The 20,949-nt window shown below is 43.4% G+C and overlaps 1 protein-coding gene and 1 long non-coding RNA gene across 3 annotated transcripts in view; one reads left to right on the forward strand and one right to left on the reverse strand.

Annotated features, from left to right (window-relative positions):
• GALNT7 (polypeptide N-acetylgalactosaminyltransferase 7) overlaps positions 1-20,949 on the forward strand; it is a 136,026-nt gene that overhangs the window by 25,053 nt on the left and 90,024 nt on the right. The gene's annotated exons all lie outside the window — the stretch shown is intronic.
• Positions 6,006-14,827, reverse strand: LOC133252395 (uncharacterized). Its single transcript, XR_009737903.1, has 3 exons — positions 14,223-14,827; positions 8,229-10,489; positions 6,006-6,262 (listed from the first exon to the last, which is right to left on the reverse strand). It is a non-coding gene; the product is annotated as an uncharacterized LOC133252395 (long non-coding RNA).

Consider the following 20,949-nt stretch of genomic DNA (forward strand, 5'->3'; position numbering starts at 1 on the left):
TCTGTTGTTGAAATATCAGATTAATGCATATCCAGGTTTGGTACTTTACCTGACATCCATTATGTGTTCAGTTGCTAAGTTGTGTCCAACTTTTTTCAGTGCTATAGACTGTAGCCCACCAGGCTCCTCTGTCCATGGGATTCTCCAGGCAAGAATACTGGAGTGGGTTGCTACTTCCTCCTCCAGGGGATCTTCCCGACCCAGGGATGGAACCTGTGTCCCCTGAGTATCGAATTGCAGGCAGATTCTTTACCTATTGAGCCATCCAAGAAGCCCACCTGACATCCAGGGGCAGATTTGTACATTTGAGAGGTGTGTGTATTTCAGAGAAGGTGAAAATTTTAGATCTTTTATTTTATCTATTTTTTACAGGGAAACAAAAGGAACTATATCATTTGAGATTGTCAAGATACAGGTAGTATGGGGTCTGATTCCATGAATGCCGTATTTTTTATAAGCTCTAAAAGTAACCCTAGAGTCTCACATTCTTATCTCTGAAATTATATTCCTATCTTAAACAAAACAGATATGCCAGGCAGGACTTCTGTAACTTGAGCTTTTATAAATTTGTGATGCATCTATCATAACATGCTTTTTTAGAACCATCATGAAATTTCATGCAAATGAAACAAGAGAAAGGATATCAAGGGCTTTGATAACCTTGGACCAGCTCTTATGATAAAAGTAATTCATTTCCCAATCAACTCAATTCTAAAATATGAAAAAGCCTTTTCTCTTCTTTCTGAAATCTTACCCTGTAGAGGCATAGAAAATGGCACTACTTGACATTAGAGATATTCCTATTTTGTTTTGAGCTTTGCTGAAAAAGGTCCTTACAGTCAAACTATGGTGTTTCCAGTAGTCATGTACAGATGTGAGAGTTGGACCATAAACAAGTCTGAGAACTGGAGAATTGATACTTTCAAATTGTGGTGCTGGAGAAAACTCTTGAGAGTCCCCTGGACAGCAAGGAAATCAAGCCAGTCAATCCTAAAGGAGGTCAACCCTAAAAATTAACTGGAAGGACTGATGCTGAAGCTGACACTCCAATAATTTGGCTTCCTGATGTAAAGAGCCAACTCATTGGAAAGTACCCTGATGCTGGGAAAGACTGAGGGCAGGAGGAGAAGGGGGTGGCAGAGGATGAGATGGTTGGATGGCATCACTGACTCAGTGGTCATGAATTTGAACAAATTCTGGGAGATAATGAAGGACAGGGGAGCCTGGTGTGCTGTAGTCAGGACTTAGTGACTGAACGACAAATTAGGTGCCACAGTACCTAATGTGGTCCAATATTGAAAAATAATTCTCACCACCGTTCCTTCTGGTCTGGGAATTAATTATGCCTCCAAAAGCATTAGATAAAGTTGCATTCCTATAGGGCAAAGGTGTGGTGGGCTATAACAAGTAAAAGAATTAACTCAAGTGTCCAAGGTTACAAACACTGCCAGGGACACAGCAGGTAAGGGATATGGAGACTTAGCAGCAAACATTGGCCCAACAAATGAAAAACCCTTCACCAATACAATTTCTAATCAATCTTTTAACTGCTCAAAGGAATCTGTATTTAGACAGTTTAGAACATCTCATGCCTCTCACAGTTGGGAGGCTCTGAGCAATCACATGTGGCCGGAAAAACCTATTCAGGCAGGCTAGAGGACTTCCAAAGGATTTTGTAGGTTGAAACACTATCAGACCCAGGAAATTTATTAACTGGAGCTGTAAGTTAACTCTTTTTCAGAGAGAGGTAGTGGGGGACAGCCCCCGTAAAGTCAGAGGTGTAGGTGAAAGCACAAAGCAGAAAGTAGGCAGACTCTGGTTTTGGGGGTAGATGCTCAAGAATTTCCAGGGGGACTCCTGAGGCTCGATCCCGCCTTTGCGTATGCCGAGCGTCCTTCCTCATGACCTTTGCCACGGGCGGAGTTCCTCACGCTGGCTCCCGGCAGTGATAGAATTCCAGTTGAGCTATTCCAGATCCTGAAAGATGATGCTGTGGAAAGCGCTGCAATCAATATGCAATATGCAATATGCACTCAATATGCAATATGCCAGCTCCCAGCAATTATGGGATCCCAGGGTCTGTATTGGAGAAGGCAATGGCACCCCACTCTAGCACTCTTGCCTGGAAAATCCCATGGACGGAGGAGCCTGGTAGGCCGCAGTCCATGGGATCACTAAGAATCGGACTCAGTGACTTCACTTTGACTTTTCACTTTCATGCATTGGAGAAGGAAATGGCAACCCACTCCAGTGTTCTTACCTGGAGAATCCCAGGGACGGGGGAGCCTCATGGACTGCTGTCTATGGGGTCGCACAGAGTCGGACACGACTGAAGTGACTTAGCAGCAGCAGCAGCAGTGTCTGTATAGGCAGGGTCAGTGGGAGTTGGGCTGTCCTCCACCTCTGAGGCATCCTGGCTGCCACCAGGACCCTAGTGAGGGGACAAGCAGGCTGAGAGGAAGGGGGACAGGACGCAAGGGCTCCAGAGCCTAAACTTGTGTGCAGAAGCCCTCACCCACCCTCTGGGCTTCCAGGTAGATTGGGGAATATTACATAACCTGTCAGAGCCTCACCCTTGTGTGAGATGGGGATCCTACCACCCTCACCGGGCTGCCCAGAGGATTTTTTTTTTTTTTAACTATTTATTTGGCTGCACAGGTCTTAGTTGTGCCACACAGGATCTAATTCCCTAACCTGGGACTGAACCCGGGCCCTGTGCATTGGATGCACGGTCTCATCCCCTGGACCACCAGGGAAGTCCCTGCCTAGAGTATTGTGTGTGTGCATGCTCAGTCGTGTCCGACTCTTTGCAACCCCATGGACTGTAGCCTGCCAGGCTCCTCTGTCCGTGGGATTTCCCAGGCAAGAATACTGGAGTGGGTTTCCATTTCCTTCTCCAAGGGATCGTCCCGATCCATGGATCGAACCTGCATCTCCTGCATTGGCAGTCGGATTCTTTACTACTGAGTCATCAGGGAAGCACCCAAGTTTACTTTTAACAACAACAAAAAGTTCTTGAGGATTTGTAAGTCTCAAGTTCGGTTGTCTTCTATTTTGGATAAGTGGAAGGTGGTAAGAAGATTTGAAGGTAGGATGGAGCACATGAGCTCTACAGTGAGCCTCTTGTAGAAGGATGACGTGAGATTAGAGTCATGGTTCTGTAATAACAGTGAATCAACGGCACCCCACTCCAGTACTGTTGCCTGGAAAATCCCATGGATGGAGGAGCCTGGTGGGCTGCAGTCCATGGGGTTGCTAAGAGTCGGACCATACTCAGTGACTTCACTTTGACTTTTCACTTTCATGCATTGGAGAAGGAAATGGCAACCCACTCCAGTGTTCTTGCCTTGAGAATCCCAGGGATGGGGAAGCCTGGTGGGCTGCCGTCTATGGGGTTGCACAGAGTCGGACACGACTGAAGCGACTTAGCAGCAGTAGCAGCAGCAGCAAATGACACTAGGCACTAAAAGAGTCATCGTGTTCCTTCTGAATCAACAGAAGTTCAAATTTAATGGGAATATTTCAGCATTTTATTGATTTCAAATTCATAGAAGATTTGGCAGTCCTGGTAGAGAATAGGAAAATATCAATTGCTGCAAGCCTTCATAACCCAAAGAATTCATTTGCTGACCGTTTAGATAAATGAGGGATTTTCATGAAGCTTAGGATTCGAATTCTACTTGTACATGGAAGAAGTCATTTAGCTATCCAATTACACGTCTACCTTATGTCTCAGGCCTTTGGAATTAATTACATTGCATTCCACTGAAAGGCTCTCGCCTTCTGCAACAGGACAATTTTATGCCAAGAGAAGGAAATGTCAGGTCTTTTTCTTAGAGAGAGCCACATTCCTCCTTGATTATTTAAGGCAGAAAGACAGTCACTCAGATGAGTTGTTTTTAAAGCCTTTTTCAGTTATCTGCACGTGTCATCCATGCCACCATGTTCTAAACCACTTTGTTCTCAGATGCACTTTCTAAAATCTGTAGGTTTCTGCACTTTAAGAAAGGGAAAAATGAGTTTTACATACTGGTTTTTGTTGGAAGTTGGGGGTAATCCTAATTACCACACTAATATTAGAGATCTGACAACCTCCTACATGTTTTAAGGTTCCAGATGTAAGACCTAGTAATTTGAATAGTATATATTCTCCTCTGCTTGCTAACAGCAGTTTTAGTCCTTTTGAAAAGTAATGCTGTCTGATCTGGAGAGGATGCTAAGGGGTGCAAAGCCATGTTTTCTCATTAAGGATGTTGCAGCAAACATAATTTGCGGGATATAGTCATTTGTATTCTTTTTAGTACAGAGATTCTATAATCCTGAAATTCTATATTATGGGGTGCATTGAATGTTGCTTTTTATTTCAGTGAGGCAAAAGTAATGTTCTGAATAAAAAAGGGATTAGAATAGCCTTTCTCAAATACCACTTCTGAACCCCGGCTTAAAATCAGGAAATGTATCACAGCAAAGCCTAAGAGAAAGAGAGACTATTTTATGGGACAGCTTCTGTGAGCAAGGATTACACAAGGTGTTTTCACAGAGCATTTAATTCTTACGATAAACCTTCAAGATCTGTGATGTTATCCATCTCAAATAAATTTGTTCAGATTAAGTATGTTGTCTAATGGGTTTGAAAGTGATTGTTTAGACTTTGTTTTAATGTCTTTAAAGTTCAGAGCCAGATTTTTTTCACTTAGCTTTTAGCAACTATATAATACCTTTTAGAATGAAGTTTATGTTTGTCTTTTTTTCCCCCCTTGATTTTACTGTCTTTGTTTCTCTTTTCTGCCTGATATTTTTAAAAATACAAATTTTTTTTTTAAATACAAAAAATTGTATTTTTATGGTATGTCTTTAGGTTGTTTTTTTTTTTAGTCACTCAGTGGTGTCCAACTCTTTGTGACTCCCATGGACCGTAGCCCACCAGACTCTTCTGTCCATGAGATTCTACAGGCAAGAATTCTAGAGTGGATTGCCATTTCCTTCTCCGGGGGTCTTCTCAATCCAGGGATCAAACCCATCTCCTGCTTGGCAGGTGGATTCTTTACCACTGAGACACCTCGGAAACAATGTCTTTAGGTAGACCACCTCATATTCTTTTCAGTAAAAGAGTAGGACTATTAAGTTAAGTGATTTTAATTAACTAATTACAAATTTGGGCAAAGTCACACAGGTAGGAAATGGAAAGTCTCGATATTAATATGATTAATTGCAGAATACTCACTCTTCCCAGTGTACCTTGCTGCCTTGTGGAATCCAAATTAAAAGAAAAAAGAAAAAAACCTCGAGTGCTTTGAAGCATTTGCAGTTGTTGTAGGACAAGAATGCAATCTATTTTGAGCAAAGAGAACTGGGTTATATCCTATTTCTGTATTGAGCTGAACTGGCAAGTCATTTTCAGTCTATGGGATTAAGTTCAACACTGTATTAAATTAATGGAAATGCCCCTCCTATTCAGAGCAGACACCAATCATTGGTATCAGAGAGGGCATCTTAGGAGGAGCATTGTTTTCTTGCTAACTGCGGGCAGCGGGCAGCGTCCTACAGCCTTTCATGTTAATTGCCCTGCAGAGCCTGGGAATGCTCCAGCCAGTCCAGACCCCACAAACATCTCTTCATCCACTCCTGTTACAATGCCATGTTGCTGCTTTTCTTCACAGAAGGCAGCGAACTGTCAGACCTCTATCTCTTAGTGGTTTTTGAAGTTTTGAGAGAAGTGACAGTCTGCCTAAGTTTATACTTCTAAAGCGAGGAAGAGAGGAAAGAGTTTTTCTAAGAGAAAACTCAGCAGGTCCTATTTTTATGAATTATGTTGTGTAGTCGCTAAGTCATGTCTAACTCTTTGTGACCCCATGGCCTGTAGCCCACCAGGCTCCTCTGTCCATGGGATTCTCCAGGCAAGAATACTGGAGTGGGTTGCCATTTCCTTCTCCGAGGGGTCTTCCCGACCCAGGGATCAAAACTGCACCTCCTGCATTAGCAGGCGGATTCTTTATCACTGAGCCACCAGGGAAGCCCTTATGAATTGTTAGAAAGTCTGATTTTCACGTTCATAATATGCATTAATTTTTTTATTCTTTATGATAAATATCCCTGTTTCATAGCAATCTTGATATTGTATGCCAGGTGTCTTTGTTTTGCCAAAGGGTGACAGCTATCCCACGTTACTGAGAACTTGAGAAGCAGATGCTCTTTAAGGCTGTTCCTGGTCAGACCTCAGTGTGGGGTGAGGGGCTGGTGCTGAAGGGGGCCTCGAAGAAGTCTGCGAAGGAGAAACACAGATCAGTGGTACAGCCCTGCACTAGACAAGGCAGACCTACCACACCTGCCTCTTCCTGGGCTTGATGGGCATTGGAGGGAGGAGAGCATAGGTATGTTCCAGGGTGGTTCTGCGTGGGTGGAGCTGGGAGATCCCTTCCCGAGGGGCTGAGCCCACTTCATACAGTGAGAATGGGACCCCCTTCCCCTTTTCTCCTGCCCTTCTGCCCCTGGGGGCCTGCGTCTTCTCCTCTGTGGTCTGCATGGACCGCGTCCATCTCCTCCTGGTCTTGCAGCACTCTCACATCTGCTCCTTGTCTGCCAGGAAAATGATGCTCTGCCTTCTGCCTTTCTCTTCCCCATCACAGGTTTCCTCTTTGTACCTTGTCTTTAGGTCTTCCCAGGTCGCTCTGTGGTAAAGAATCCACTTGCTAATGCAGGAGATGTAGTTTTGATCCCTGGGTCAGGAAGATCCCCTGGAGGAGGAAATGGCAACCCACTCCAGTATCCTTGCCTGGAGAATCCCATGGACAGAGGAGCCTGGGGGGCTACAGTCTGTGGGATCGCAGAGTCAGACACGACTTAGCAACTGAATAACCACCGCCTTGTCTTTAGTTTCAGTGGGTTCTCAGAAGGATGAAAACCAAACCTTACTGTGGCTTTGGAGGGATAGGATCTTAACATTTTTTCTGTAATCACACCCACAAATGGTTTTGTTGCTACCTCTGGTACCAAGTTTAGAAAGTTCTTCAGTTTAAGACTATGTTCTCTTTCAGTACTTCTGTGAAATCCTTCTTACATTTAAATCTCAGTTATTGGAATTTCTAGAATGTGTTTTGGTGAGTGGAATGGTTTAGGGATCTAATTTTTGTCCAGATGGTTTGCCAATTGCTCTAGTATCCATTAAACAAGCCAACATTTTGAAGTATCACATTTATTAAATACTAAATTCTTATGTACCTTTGAGTCTGTGTCTGAACTTTGTTTCATTAGTCTGTTTTATCTACAGTGGTGCCCAACCTTCCATTGTTATAATTTCAGAGTTCATTTTACTATCTGCAGGGCATGTTTCTCCCCACCCCGTCCCGTCACTCTTCCCACGCTCCTCTGACCTGGTGTTGCTGGTGTTATGTTTACTGTTCCTTTCCGCAGGAACAAAGGTTTTCGGCACGGCCCCTTCTGAGTGGGGTTGCCTGGGGCCAGCCCATCTCTTGGCTCCCTTTTCTTTTGGCTGCACAAGGTCTTCACTGAGGCACACAGGATCTTCAGTCTTCTTTGAGGCATGCGGGGTCTTTTAGGTTGCGGGGTGTGGGATCCCTAACCAGGGATCGAACTCAGGCCCCCTGTGGTGGGAGCATGATGTCTTAGCCACTGGAGCACCAGGGAAGTCCCACATCTCCTATCCCTTCCGGGTAACATCGCAGTGGTAGGAGAAGGAGGCACACTTCTGTGTCACATGCACCCCATCTACCTCCACGTTTTGTCTCACTCTCTACCAGTTGAAAAACCCACATCCTCCCTGATTCTGTGAATGTTTTTGTGTAGTGACTTGGAGCCAAAAGAAAAATGGTCCCTCAGCCGGAATGGCCTTGCATCCATCCCTGCATCTCAGCGCCCTCCCGTCTATGGCAGCCTCGAGCACCTCGGCACTGTGCCCTCAGGAGGGCGCAGACGGCCTTAGGCTCCTTGAGTTGAGTTCTTTTTCCACCCCACGTGCCAGCCAATCCCAGCGGTCCAGCACAGAAAGTTCCTGACCTCGTGTGCCTCTCCACTCAGGCAGAGCCTGGCAATTCCAGAAATACTTAATAACAGGCACACGGAAACACCGCAGCATCAGCGCGGCTCATGCCAGCCTGGGAAATGATTGCTTCTACCTCCTGGCAGGAAGGACGCCAGGAAACCTCTGCTTTGAGTCTGTGTGGGCTTGGCGCCTGTGTTGAGGAGCTAGAATTTCAATATCCAGAACTCACCTTCATTGATGATTTTGTAAACACACTGACAGCCACGTGAGAAACAGTCAACCCTGCACACATCTCTATCAGAAGACAATGAAAGCAGAAAATTACTTTCTCTATTTCTTTTTCCTTCTATATTTGCTATATTGGTCCCATCTTTCTTTTTTATTCTTCAAAAAAATTAAAAATTGGGACTTCCCTGGTGGTCCAGTGGTTAAGATTCTGAGCTTCCAATGCAGGAGTCATGGATTAGATCCCTGGTGGGGGAACTAAAATCCCACATACCTCACAGCACAGCCAAAAAGTAAAAAAAAAAAAAAAAAAAAAATCTATTAACTATTTCTGTGGAAGGTACTTGATTGAAACTCTGTTCTGGTGCTATCTATGAGAAAATTAAATGCAGGTCTCATATGTAATTTAAAATTTCTAGTAGCCCCAGTAAAAAGCTTTAACCCAGGTGAAATTAATTTTAGCATAATTAACTCAGTGTAGCCAAGGTAAAGTATCAGATCAGATCAGTCGCTCAGTCGTGTCCGACTCTTTGCGACCCCATGAATCGCAGCACGCCAGGCCTCCCTGTCCATCACCAACTCCCGGAGTTCACTTAGACTCACATCCATCGAGTCGGTGATGCCATCCAGCCATCTCATCCTCTGTCGTCCCCTTCTCCTCTTGCCCCCAAAGTATCAGCATGTAGTAAATACTTAAAAAAATGAGATACTTTTTAACATTCTCCTTTCCCTTTGACATTTGCTGTGTACTTTACACTTACAGCACATCTCAGTGTGGGCCAGCCACGTTTCAAACACTCAACAGCCACATGAGACCATCTTCTAAATGTAGGGTTATCTTTGTTCTTGTACTGCAAATAACCATTTCTAGGAGTTCTTAGGGCTTCCCTGGTGGCTCAGTGGTTAAGAGTCCACCTGCCAATGCAGGAGACTTGAGTTCAATCCCTGGGTCGTGAAGATGCCCTGGAGAAGGCAACGGCAACCCACTCCTGTATTCTTTCCTGGGAAATTCCAAGGACAGAGGAGCCTGGCAGGCTACAGTCCATAGGGTCGCAAAAAGTCAGACGCGAGTGAGTGACTAAACTACAACAAGGAGTTCTCTAGAACCACCGGGAAAGTTTTTCAAATGTGCATTCCTGTCTGGACCCTCATTAGGATCTGGTATGGTAAAAATCTGCGTGTGAGCCTGGGCATGTGTGTTTTGAAAAAGGTACATAGGTGATTCTGACAGTTACCTTTTTTTATTTTGACCTCGTAATGCAGCATGCAGGATCCTAGTTCCCCAGCTGGACCACCAGGGAAGTCCCCTGACAAGTTCCTTTAATTAAAAACCACTCAGCTAGTCCAGTTTGTCATTTTACCTATGACTAAGCACAGCCAGTGCGTCCAGCTTTCCCATGTAGGGGTACATTCACACCTGAGTCTTCCGATAACAAACTTGGCATCCTTACTGTACCCTGCTTCTCACTATTGTTAACATATGTGTAAGTGAAGTGAAGTCACTCAGTTGTGTCCTACTCTTTGTGACCCCATGGACTGTAGCCTACAGTGCTCCTCTGCCAGGCAAGACTACTGGAGTGGGTTGCCATTTCCTTCTTCAAAGGATCTTCCCAACCCAGGGACTGAACCTGGGTCTCCCACATTGTAGGCCAGATGCTTTACCATCTGAGCCACCAGAGAAGTCCTACATATGTGTAAGGAAGCATACTAATATTGTATGTAGATCTTCAATAACAACAAAGGGATTGGCAGCAAAAATGACTTTCAGGTTACTCTTTTGATTGCCAGGAAATTAAATGTACCATACCATACTGGTATGTGTTCCAGCTCACATTCACATGCACATGCAAACACACACACACACACACACAGTCTACGTGCTCTTGTTAATTCGAGTTTCATTGTGATGGACGTGACTAGGTCAATTTTATATGAACTTCCATTCCCTTGATGTCTTTTAGACATTAGCATTTGTTTGCAGCATCATGAATTGCTCTTTTGAAACTGCTTTGTAAAAGCCTGTATCAAAATTGCAGTCCATTGAAATTATTTTAATGTATTTCTGGTCATCATGACCTAATATAAAAGTTCGTCAGCCTCTCAGTTTTCAAAGAGTGAAAAACATATTTAGCTCAAGGTTTTCTGGTGAAATTTCCATATCCTGTACCCAGCGACAGAACGGACCTGTGATTTTATGCAGTTCTCTGCCAGTGAGTCACATGGCTTCTTCTCTTTCTCTCAGAGCTGACAAGAGCAGCCCATGTCCTACATGGGGAGATAATAAACCTCAGGTCATCCAGAGGTAACGCCAGGATTGTTTTAGATGAGTCAAAAATATGGAGCAAACTATTTGCCAAAAAGCAAACTTAGTGTTAAAACGACTGAAGCAACTTATCAGGAGCAGTGTTAAAAAAAAAAAAAAAACACTAATTCAGTATGACATGATTAAACTTACCAGATTATCTGACAGTTTTATTTAAGGTAAGTGACTGTAATTATTAAATATTTTCCTAGTTCTTTAATTCACATTCTTATTAAAAATCAGTTTGTCCGGGCTCCTCTTGGTGGCCCATTGATTTAAGACTCTGAGCTCCCAATGCAGGGACTGTCGGTTTGATCCCTGGTCAAAAAACTATTAATCAAGATCCCATATGCCTTGTGGCAGGGCCAAAAAAATAAAACATTTTTTTTAATTTAAAAAGATAGTGCTAGTTGAAAAAAAAAAAAGCCCAGTATATGTCCACCTACAGAGATTGCAAGTAATTAACAAGGCCTATGAAATACAATATTGGTATTCATTGCACCCTACAAGTTCTGGACTGTTTAAACAGCCTTTTAACAGTAATTAGGCAGGTTTTATGGCTCCTAGTTGAAAGAGGCTTGAGTCTAGATTATCTTGACTGTCTTTAAAAAAAAACAGAACCTTTTTAAAGCAACACTTTTAGGTTCACTACAAAGTTGAGAGGAAAGTACAGATTTTTAGTGTGCCCTCTGGCCCTTCGCACGCATAGCTCCCCCCATTATCAACATCCCCCGCCAGATGGTACATTATTTGTAACTGAGGAACCTACTCCCGACACGTCATCACCCACAAGTTCGTAGTTCCCCTTAGGGTTCACTCTTGGTGTGGTGTGTTCTTTGGGTTTGCACAGATGCATGATGGCATGTGTCCATCATCACAGCATCACACGGCGTGTTTCCGCTGCTCTCAAAGTCCTCTCTGCTCCACTTGTTCATCCCCTCGGCCCTTAGCAGCCGCCGATCGCTATACAGTCTCCGTAGTTTTGCCTCTGTGTGTGTGTATACTAGTTGCTCAGTCATGTCCTACTCTTTGCGACCCCCATGGACTGTATGTAGCCCTCCAGGCTCTTCTGTCCATGGAATTCTTCAGGCAGAAATACTGGAGTGAGTTGTCATTTCCTTCTCTGGGGATCTTCCTGACCCAGGGATCAAACGTGGTTCTCCTGCATTGCAGGCCGATTCTTTTACAATCTGAGCCACCAGAGAAGCCCTAGTTTTGCCTCTGTTTACAAATGAAAAATTCCGACCGAGACATGAAGAGATCAAGGTCTCCAGGTCACCCAGGGCCTCCTCCTGGTGGGCCCCCATCCTCTGACTTGCCTCACTTTTTCCTTGGTATGATGACATTCTCTTGCTGGAATGCCCTCACCTATGAATATGTGCTGCTTTGCTGTGAGAGAAAGATTGAAAGCATTTTGAGGCCTGCCTGCTGGACTCTGGACTCACATACACAATGGAGTACAGGCGAGCAGCACGGCTTTAGCGTTTCTGAGTTCTGTCTGTCTGTCTACTACTGGGTGTTAGAGAGCAATTATTTCTCCACAAGTAGATTTCTTAGGACTAACTACAATAGCCAGGTTTTTAAAATATCTTTTATGGAAAATACTGAGAACTGGAACCACAACCCTGTTTTCCCTTTTAACATACTTGATCACTTCAGGGAAAATTCCACTTTGTGAAACTAAGTATAATAAATAATGCAGTGGGTTGTATATGAATAGAGTTTGTGTTGCTCTTAAACGACTTTTACTGTATTGAATATCTGAGAAAAATATATGTATTCGTTAGTAAGTTTAAGTTGACCAACTGATAAACAGAAGACTCCTTATTTGAAATTATCTGATGTATTTTCAGTATCCAAGATCCCTTTTTCTATTTCTCTATTTACAGTCTCTGCCTATCTGGTAGCATTTGTCTTTCTGTGCTGGAAAGTTTTATTGCACAATTAAAATGATACCCCTGATGCTGAACTCTGTGTGTGTTCAGGTAGCCTCAATGAAGAGCTGCTTCCTGTACCTGGGGGTTTGTTGCTGCTGCTGCTAAGTCGTGTCGGACTCTGTGCGACCCCATAGACGGCAGCCCACCAGGCTCCCCCATCCCTGGGATTCTCCAGGCAAGAACACTGGAGTGGGTTGCCATTTCCTTCTCCAATGCATGAAAGTGAAAAGTGAAATTGAAGTCGCTCAGTCGTGTCCGACTCTTAGCGACCCCATGGACTGCAGCCCACCAGGCTCCTCCGTCCATGGGATTTTCAACCAATGCCATTTGAGAATGTTAAGAAGTGGGCTAGAAGCCAATGAGAACAACAATGACAAAAAATCAGCGGCATGGCGATGTTTGCAAATCTGGTCAGGCAATGAGCAGTAGTCTCTGATACAAATGAACTGTGATGGACAAATAGGAATGATCACCATTGTCTTAGAAGAGTCTCAGGTTGATATTTTTATTACATACTGTCAGGAAGATCCCCTGGGGGAGGAAATGGCAACCCATTACAGTATTCTTGCCTGGAGAAACCCATAGACAGAGGATCCTGGTGGGCTGCAGTCCACGGGGTTGCAAAGAGTCAGACATGACTGAAGCGACTTAGCACTCACATACTTTGCAATCATTAAAGGAGACTCTTTGCACATATTCTGAAAACTATGATCTGATAACTATATGGCAGTTATTTCTTAGTAATTTTTGAAGGTCTTCCAAACCAAAAACCTTGTAATTAAATCCACTCTTATGAAAATAAAAATTAAGTTAAAAATACAACTGTTCCAATAAATATTAAAGCACTGACATATAGCACATCAAATCTAGTTTTTTATCAACTTTAGTTTTAAAAAGTCTTCCATCTCCATAATGAATTATGTAACAGCCTTTCCTTTAATTACTAAGAACAGGTCTTCATAATTCTTTGTAGAGGTTTGATGTTAGAGTAAGGAATTTAGGTGAGTTTAAATGGATTCTTCCACTATGTGTCATTGAGATGTTGATTCCTGCTCTTTGCTAATGTTTTCACTTTATAAAGTTAGTTCAGGGGCTTCCTATGGCTCCTGGCAAATTTGGTAAACCCCAAACAATCTCCTGCTCACAGAAAGATCAAGAGGCTTCTGGAAATAACACAACCCATCATTACTGATATTTTCTTGCAAGAAATACCTAACATGTGATCATTAGACTGTGTCCTCTAACCTGGTGTTTTAAAAGAAGTTCAAGTGTTGTTCCTGTAAACAATAAAGTTCAATTCAAAATGCAGAAGAAGTACCAAGCTCCCGAAAAACTCCAAAAGTGTCCATGTTGTGACGGGTATTTCAGCCCTTGGATTTTGATCGCCTAAGAAGTTTTATCCTGAGAAGTCATCAGTGTGTGTTTTGACCCAGATCACTGTGTTAGGCGGCAGTGACTTCAGGCCTCTTATCCCTGAGCAGCCTCCCCCGGACACAGAGTGTGTTCCAGGAGGGAGGGCAGGATGTCTGCAGGGGACTGAGAGCACTGAGGAAACACCAGAGTGTAAGAAATCCTCAAAGGGAAAGAGCGGGCAGACGCAGGCGCACCCTGAAAAGGAGAACGCTGGCTCCCGGCGCACGTTTTTGTGTGCTTTCAATAGAGGCCTTCAGCCAGGGATTCCGGTTCTCGGCCTTATGGAGTCGAGTTACCCTCCTGGGCAGCCGAGGGTTTGCAGCCACCTGCGTGGGTCAGGCCTCACCTGTTGCCTTTGCCTTCCGCCTCGCTCCCAAACTCGCATCTCGGCTGATCGTTTTCATTCTCTTCCTTCAGCCCCAATTATTGCCCGACAGTTTCCAGAGCGTTACTTCACAGCTCTCCGTATCAGAGCCGCGCCGCGCCAGCCCATCCTGGCCCCCAGCCTGCAGCTGAGCTTCAGGAACTCTCTCTGCCTGGGCCGTGGCCACGTGCCAGACCAGGGAGCCAAGTTGTGGTTTGGACCCTGCGCCCGCGCCCTCTGTAACCTGATCATTACTGCCTGCAGCTCCCTTCTCTCCCTACCTGCCCCCAGAGCCTCCGCTCCTCGCTCCTCGAAGGCGGGTACTGGGACTCTGTGTTACCTCCCGGAAACACAGTGGGCAGACAAAGGAAGTTAGTTGAAGTTGCAAATCCAGCTGTCCAAGAGGTTCTGAATTAGCCCCCTCACATTTTTGTCTCTTTTTTTTAAAGATTTTTTTTTTTTTTGGATGTAGACCATTTTTAAAGTCTCTATTGAATTTATTACAATATTGCATCTACTTTATGTTTTGGTTTTTTAACCATGGGGCATGTGGAATCTAAGCTTCCCTACCAGAGATCCAACCTGCACCCCCCTCAAGTCCTAACCACTGAACTGCCAGGGAAGTACCTGTTTCTCTCTTTTTAAATGCACTTGAGTCCTAGAGGGACTAGTTAAGTAAGGATCAGAGCTGCTAGCTGGGCAGCGGCCCACTGCTCATCCCAACACCTGAGATGATGTCCTGGATATGGGGAATCTTTTCAAAGAGTGATCTGATAGTCCCTGGGGGCGGTTGGCACCTGGGCTTCTAAAGAAAGTTCTAGAGCTGACCCAAAGGCTGGATCACAGTTCCAGCAGCAGTGACGTTGCCATTTTTCTCTAGCTGTAAAACCAGTAATTTTGTATTTAAAACAGCAAGCAAGACAAACAACCATAAATAAATAAAGGCCTGTATGTGAATCTCATTGGAAAAGACCCTGATGCTGGGAAAGATTGACAGCAGGAGGAGAATGGGGCAGCAGAGTATGAGATGGTTGGATGGCATCACCAACTCAATGGACATGAGTCTGAGCAAACTCCGGGAGATAGTGAAAGACAGGGAAGGGGTCACCAAGAGTCAGACACGAGACTTAACAACTGGACAGCAACAACAACGTGCATCGTTCTCTCTAAACAGTCATACAAAGGCGAAAAATTAAAACGTACCGAAGTCTTTGTTCTATGAGAAGAATAAGATTACATGAAAATGAAGTTGATATGAAAAATTCAGTAATTAGGGTCCTGTAAGTATAGAAAATCTCACAGTGCTTTAGGTTTAGTCGTCATTGAGAGGATGGCAACCTGGAGACTTCTTCAGGCAGGTGGTGCAGTAAAACCACCTATTTGAATTAACCAGGAAGCTCTGTGGGATCGCACAGAGTCGGATACAACTGAAGCGACCTAGCAGTAGCAGCAGGAAGCTCATTTCTCTAGTTAGTGAAATGTTAGAATTATAGCATCCTTTAAGAACTACAACTCTCTTTGTCAGTTATTTCGACACTGTTGTTTCGACTACATTTTCCCAAACATTCGGTTCTTTGGAACCGGCTTAGTGGTTACTGGCAGGAAAGGCCACATGCTGTTTCCATGTCAGCTGGTTCCGAGCACTCACTCTCCCCTCCATTAATGTTTTTCCAAGCATTGATTTACTCTTGCAGACACTTTCCTCATAAAAAGTGCCAGGGTGGATGTAAACCTTGTAACCAGTCAACAGGTCCACATCTAGACCAGTGAAATGTTTCACAGATCCGTGTGTGTGTGCTTAATCGTTCCAGCTCTGTGTGACCCCACGGACTGTAGCCCGCCAGGCTTTTCTGTCCATGGGGATTCCCCAGGGAGCGAACCCATGTCTCCTCCATCTCCTGCATTGCAGGAGGATTCTTTACCACCAAGCCACTGGAGAAGCCCTCATACATCCTACTTTAGTCGAAAGATACCATTTTTATTTCATGTGGCATCAGTCCATTAATTTATCCTACTTATAATTAGTAACTAACACCTTTAAGAATGTAATGTTGAGGTGAAAAGCATGTTTTACTTTGTGCATTGAAAAAATTTTTTAATGTATTTTTAATTAGTTTATATTTTATTTTTTAATATTACAGTTTTATTTGTGTGTGTGTGTGTGTGTGTGTGTTGGCCATGCCAGACCCCATGGGGGATCTTAGTTCCCTGACCAAGAGAACCCCCTGCAGTGGGAGCACAGAATCTCAGTCACTAGACCACAGGGAAGTCCCTGTTTTGTGCATTTTAAAATAGTTTTCCAGAAAAGAAACTCAAAACTCCCTTGCACAGCCTTCTTATTTGAGGTGGATTTAATATGTACGTTGGCCAAAGACTCAGATGTCAGAGTCATTTACATTTCTTCACTTTAAGTGATCTGAGGGGGTGGTTTTGCTGTTGTGTTTTTCCTTAAACCTTCATGCCCATATTTATCCTTAGGTACTTAATGATATACAGTGAGAATGGAACTTAATAGCCATCATAAATTAGATTTGCAGATTTGGGGAGACACAGATATTCTTCAGCCTGACCTCACTCTGACAGTCTTCAAGGATCAAGCTGATCAGTTTGCCAGCTTGCTTATGGAAGACTGTCCCCACTGACAGAGGCTCCATCTTAAAGGGAAAAAAATGCTAACAGTGCTGACAGTTGTTTATAAAATACCATCATAAAGCCATCAGGCTCCACAGAGTTCTCTGATTAAATTTCATAATAACCTTAATTTATCTGACTGAATCACTTCATTAAATTTTCTCCTGGCTTCTCAAGACAGGGTAGGAAAACAGATTAAATTCCAATACTTTATGCTATTCACTGGGCCTGGTGAAATCTCTTAAGAAGTTTAAATGATAATGAAGACAGATAGTTTACCCTCAAATCTTCACAGAGATGTTTTCTGTAGATTAGAAGTCATTTCATTTGTGAATGAAAAATGGCTTCTGATATATATATATATCAGAAAAAGAAACTTATTCAACTGCTCCAGGCTTAGAAGAGATTGTTGGCGTTTGGGATTAGTTGAGAAGTTCCATTCCAAGTACTTTCTAATTGAATAAATGTGAGAAGTTTTTTTGAAAGCTAAAAAGCTTTATCTTAAATGTGAGAGCATTCTTTTAATTATGGAGAACAAGATTGTATCACATTTACCTAAAATTCTCTGTAAATATTTTGTTTCCTTTGCTATAGAAACAACACCCAACCATGGCTGTTGTGAAGTGTGTGTGTGTGTGTGTGTGTGTGTGTTGTGTATTGTGCATGTCTGTTTTTTAATAGAGGGCTGTTTGAAGGACATTCTGTACACATACTCTAAAAGACAGCAAGTCTGACAAGTTTCTCAACCACTTAGATTTCCTGTTTACATTTATTTTGAGCATTACTGTTCACATTGTGTGTGTTGTAGGATTGATAATATGCCGTGTAAATAATAATAGTGAAATAAAAATGTATGCTAAGAGTTAATTGTAATCATTAAAATAGTTTTAGTTGAGAGTGAAAAGCGTATCTTACTTTTGGAATTGCCCAGTGCTCCCGTCCCTCCATCCATCCATCCATCCGCTCATTCATTCATTTTGTTCTATCAACACTCACTGACCCCTGCTCTTTCCAGCCCTTTAGTAGGTGCTCAGTATGCAAAGGTGAATGAGCCATGGGCCCGGCTCTTAAGTAGCCAGCAGCTTGTAGGTGCTTGGTCATTTCGGTGATTCTCTTTCTTTTCATCAACATTTGTCTTCCTGAAGATCTACTAGGTACTAGGGTACAGCAGTGAAAAGACAGGAATAATCTCTTCCTTTATGAAGTTAATCTCCAGTCCAGTAATAAAAGTCAACACAAACAAAACAGAAGCAATAAATATGGAGCTGAACTTGTCAAACGGAGTAGATCTAGCAATCATTTAGTACACAGACTTGATCCTTTCTTTGGTGAGAAGCTAATTAATAAATGAGATGAAAGGTTAAAAAAAAAAGACTATTTTTTAGAGCTGTTATAGGTTCACAGCAAAGTCGAGGGAATGATATAGAGATTTCTCATATATCCCCTGACCCCCTGCACACACATAGTCTCTCCCATTATCAGCATCTCTCAGCAGACTGGTATACCTGTTATAACTGATGAATCTACAGTGACATATACCAGTCACCGAAAATCCATAGTTTATATTAGGGTTCCCTCTTGGTGGTGTACATTCCATGAATTTGGACATATGTATGACTACCATTATAGACACATACAGATTTTCACTCTCCTAAGAATCCTTCGTGCTCCACTTACTCACCCATTTATTCCCTTTAGCTCCTGATATTTTTACTGTCTTCACAGTTTCATCTTCTCCAGAATGTCACATCTGGAGGTGACATTCATAGGTGTCATTCATAGGTGACATTCATAAGGTGGATTCATAGCCTTTTCAGAGTAGTTTCTTTCACTTAAGAAGTGACTGACTTCTTTGCAACCCCATGGACTATAGTCCACCAGGCTCCTCTGTCTGTGAAATTCTCCAGGCAAGAATACTAGAGTGGGTTGCCATTCCCTTCTCCAGGAAATCTTCCTGACCCATGTATTGAACACAGGTCTTCTGCATTGCACGTGGAATCTTTACTGTCTCAGCTGCCAGGGAAGCCCTTCTTTCGCTTGTGTGTGTGTGTGTGTGTGTGTGTGTGTGTGTGAGTCACTCAGTCGTGTCTGATGCTTTGCGATCCCATGTACTACATATTTAATGTCAAGTCAAGAAATGGCTTGACAGCTCATTTCTTTTTAGCCCTGCATAAGAGTCCATTGTTTAGTTGTATCACAATATATTCATCCATTCATCTACTGAAGGACATCTTGGTTGCTTTCAAATTTCAAATTACAGCAGTTGTGAATAAAACTGCTGTAATTATCCATGTGCAGGTTTTTGTGTGACCATAACTTCTCAGGTCCTAGGTAACTGCCAAGGAGTGTGGTTGCTGGATTGTATGGTAGGAGTATGTTTAGATTGCTAAGAAGGTGCCTGACTGTCTTCCAGATGCTATACGATTCTGCATTCCCACCAGCAGAGAACAAGCATTCCTGTGGCTCCACCTCCTCTCCAGTATTTGGTGGTGTCAGCGTGCTGGAGTCTGGTCATTCTCATAGCCCTGTTGTGGTGTCTTTCTCATGGTTTAAATGGGTGTTTCCCTGACGACACCCTCTTTGGTGATATGCCTGTTAAGGTCTTAGGCCCACTTTTTTAAATTAGGGGAGCATTAGCTTCCCAGGTAGCCCTAGTGGTAAAGAATCTGCCTGCCAATGCAGGAGACACAGGAGACCCGGGTTTTTTGATCCCTGGGTTGGGAAGGTCCCCTGGAGGAGAGCATGACAACCACTCCAGTATTCTTGCCTGGAGAATCCCATGGACAGAGGAGCCTGGATGGCTATGGTCCGTAGGCTTGGAAAGAGTCAGACACAACTAAGTTACTTGGCATACACACACACATTTTTTAAAGAAACTAATTGGAGTTGTGGAATCACCTACAGAGATAACAAAACCAGATTCTAAAAGTGCGATTTCTAGACTCAGTCTTGGAAGATTCTTAGCATTTAACTTATTGAGAACTCTACTATTTCAAATAACCTCAGATATGCAGATGACACCACCCTTATGGCAGAAAGTGAAGAAGAACCTCTTGATGAAAGTGAAAAAGCTTGTTGATGAAAGTGAAAGAGGAGAGTGAAAAAGTGAATGTTGGCTTAAAGCTCAACATTCAGAAAACGAAGATCATGGCATCTGGTCCTGTCACTTCATGGGAAATAGATGGGGAAACAGCGTCAGACTTTATTTTTGGGGGCTCCAAAATCATGGCAGATGGTGATTGCAGCCATGAAATTAAAAGACACTTACTCCTTGGAAGGAAAGTTATGACCAACCTAGATAGCATATTCAACAGCAGAGACATTACTTTGCCAACAAAAGTCCATCTAGTCAAAGCTATGGTTTTTCCAGTAGTCATGTATGGATGTGAGAGTTGGACTGTAAAGAAAGCTGAGCACCGAAGAATTGATACTTTTGAACTGTGGTGTTGGAGAAGACTCTTGAGAGTCCCTTGGCCTGCAAGGAGATCCAACCAGTCCATTCTGAAGGAGATCAGTCCTGGGTGTTCTTTGGAAGGAATGATGCTAAAGCTGAAACTCCAGTACTTTGGCCACCTCATGCGAAGAGGTGACTCATTTGAAAAGACTCTGATGCTGGGAGGGATTGGGGGCAGGAGGAGAAGGGGACGACACAGGATGAGATGGTTGGCCGGCATCACCGACTCGATGGACATGAGTTTGAGTGAACTCCTGGAGTTGGTGATGGACAGGGAGGCCTGGCGTGCTGCAATTCATGTGGTTGCAAAGAGTTGGACACGACTGAGCGACTGAACTGAACTGAACTGAACTGAACTATTAAATGGTTGTTCAGTTAACTATTGAAACTTCATCTGGAAAGGGTAAAAGTCAGATACCAGTTTTAAAATCCAGATCTGACTCAGATGTTGGCAAGTGCGGCTGTTGTACCAGACTTTCTTGTATAGGCAAGGACATTAACTAACTGCACTTATCTCAGTGTCATGCCATTCAGGTTTATTCGAGTTCCCCCACTCTTCCCCTACTACTGTTCAGAGAGGTTGATCCAGTGAGAGATACACCTGAACTGTAGCAGGAGTCAAAG

The sequence above is a fragment of the Bos javanicus genome, chromosome 8 (genome assembly GCF_032452875.1).
Source record: "Bos javanicus breed banteng chromosome 8, ARS-OSU_banteng_1.0, whole genome shotgun sequence".
In the NCBI taxonomy this organism is placed as follows: domain Eukaryota; kingdom Metazoa; phylum Chordata; class Mammalia; order Artiodactyla; family Bovidae; genus Bos; species Bos javanicus.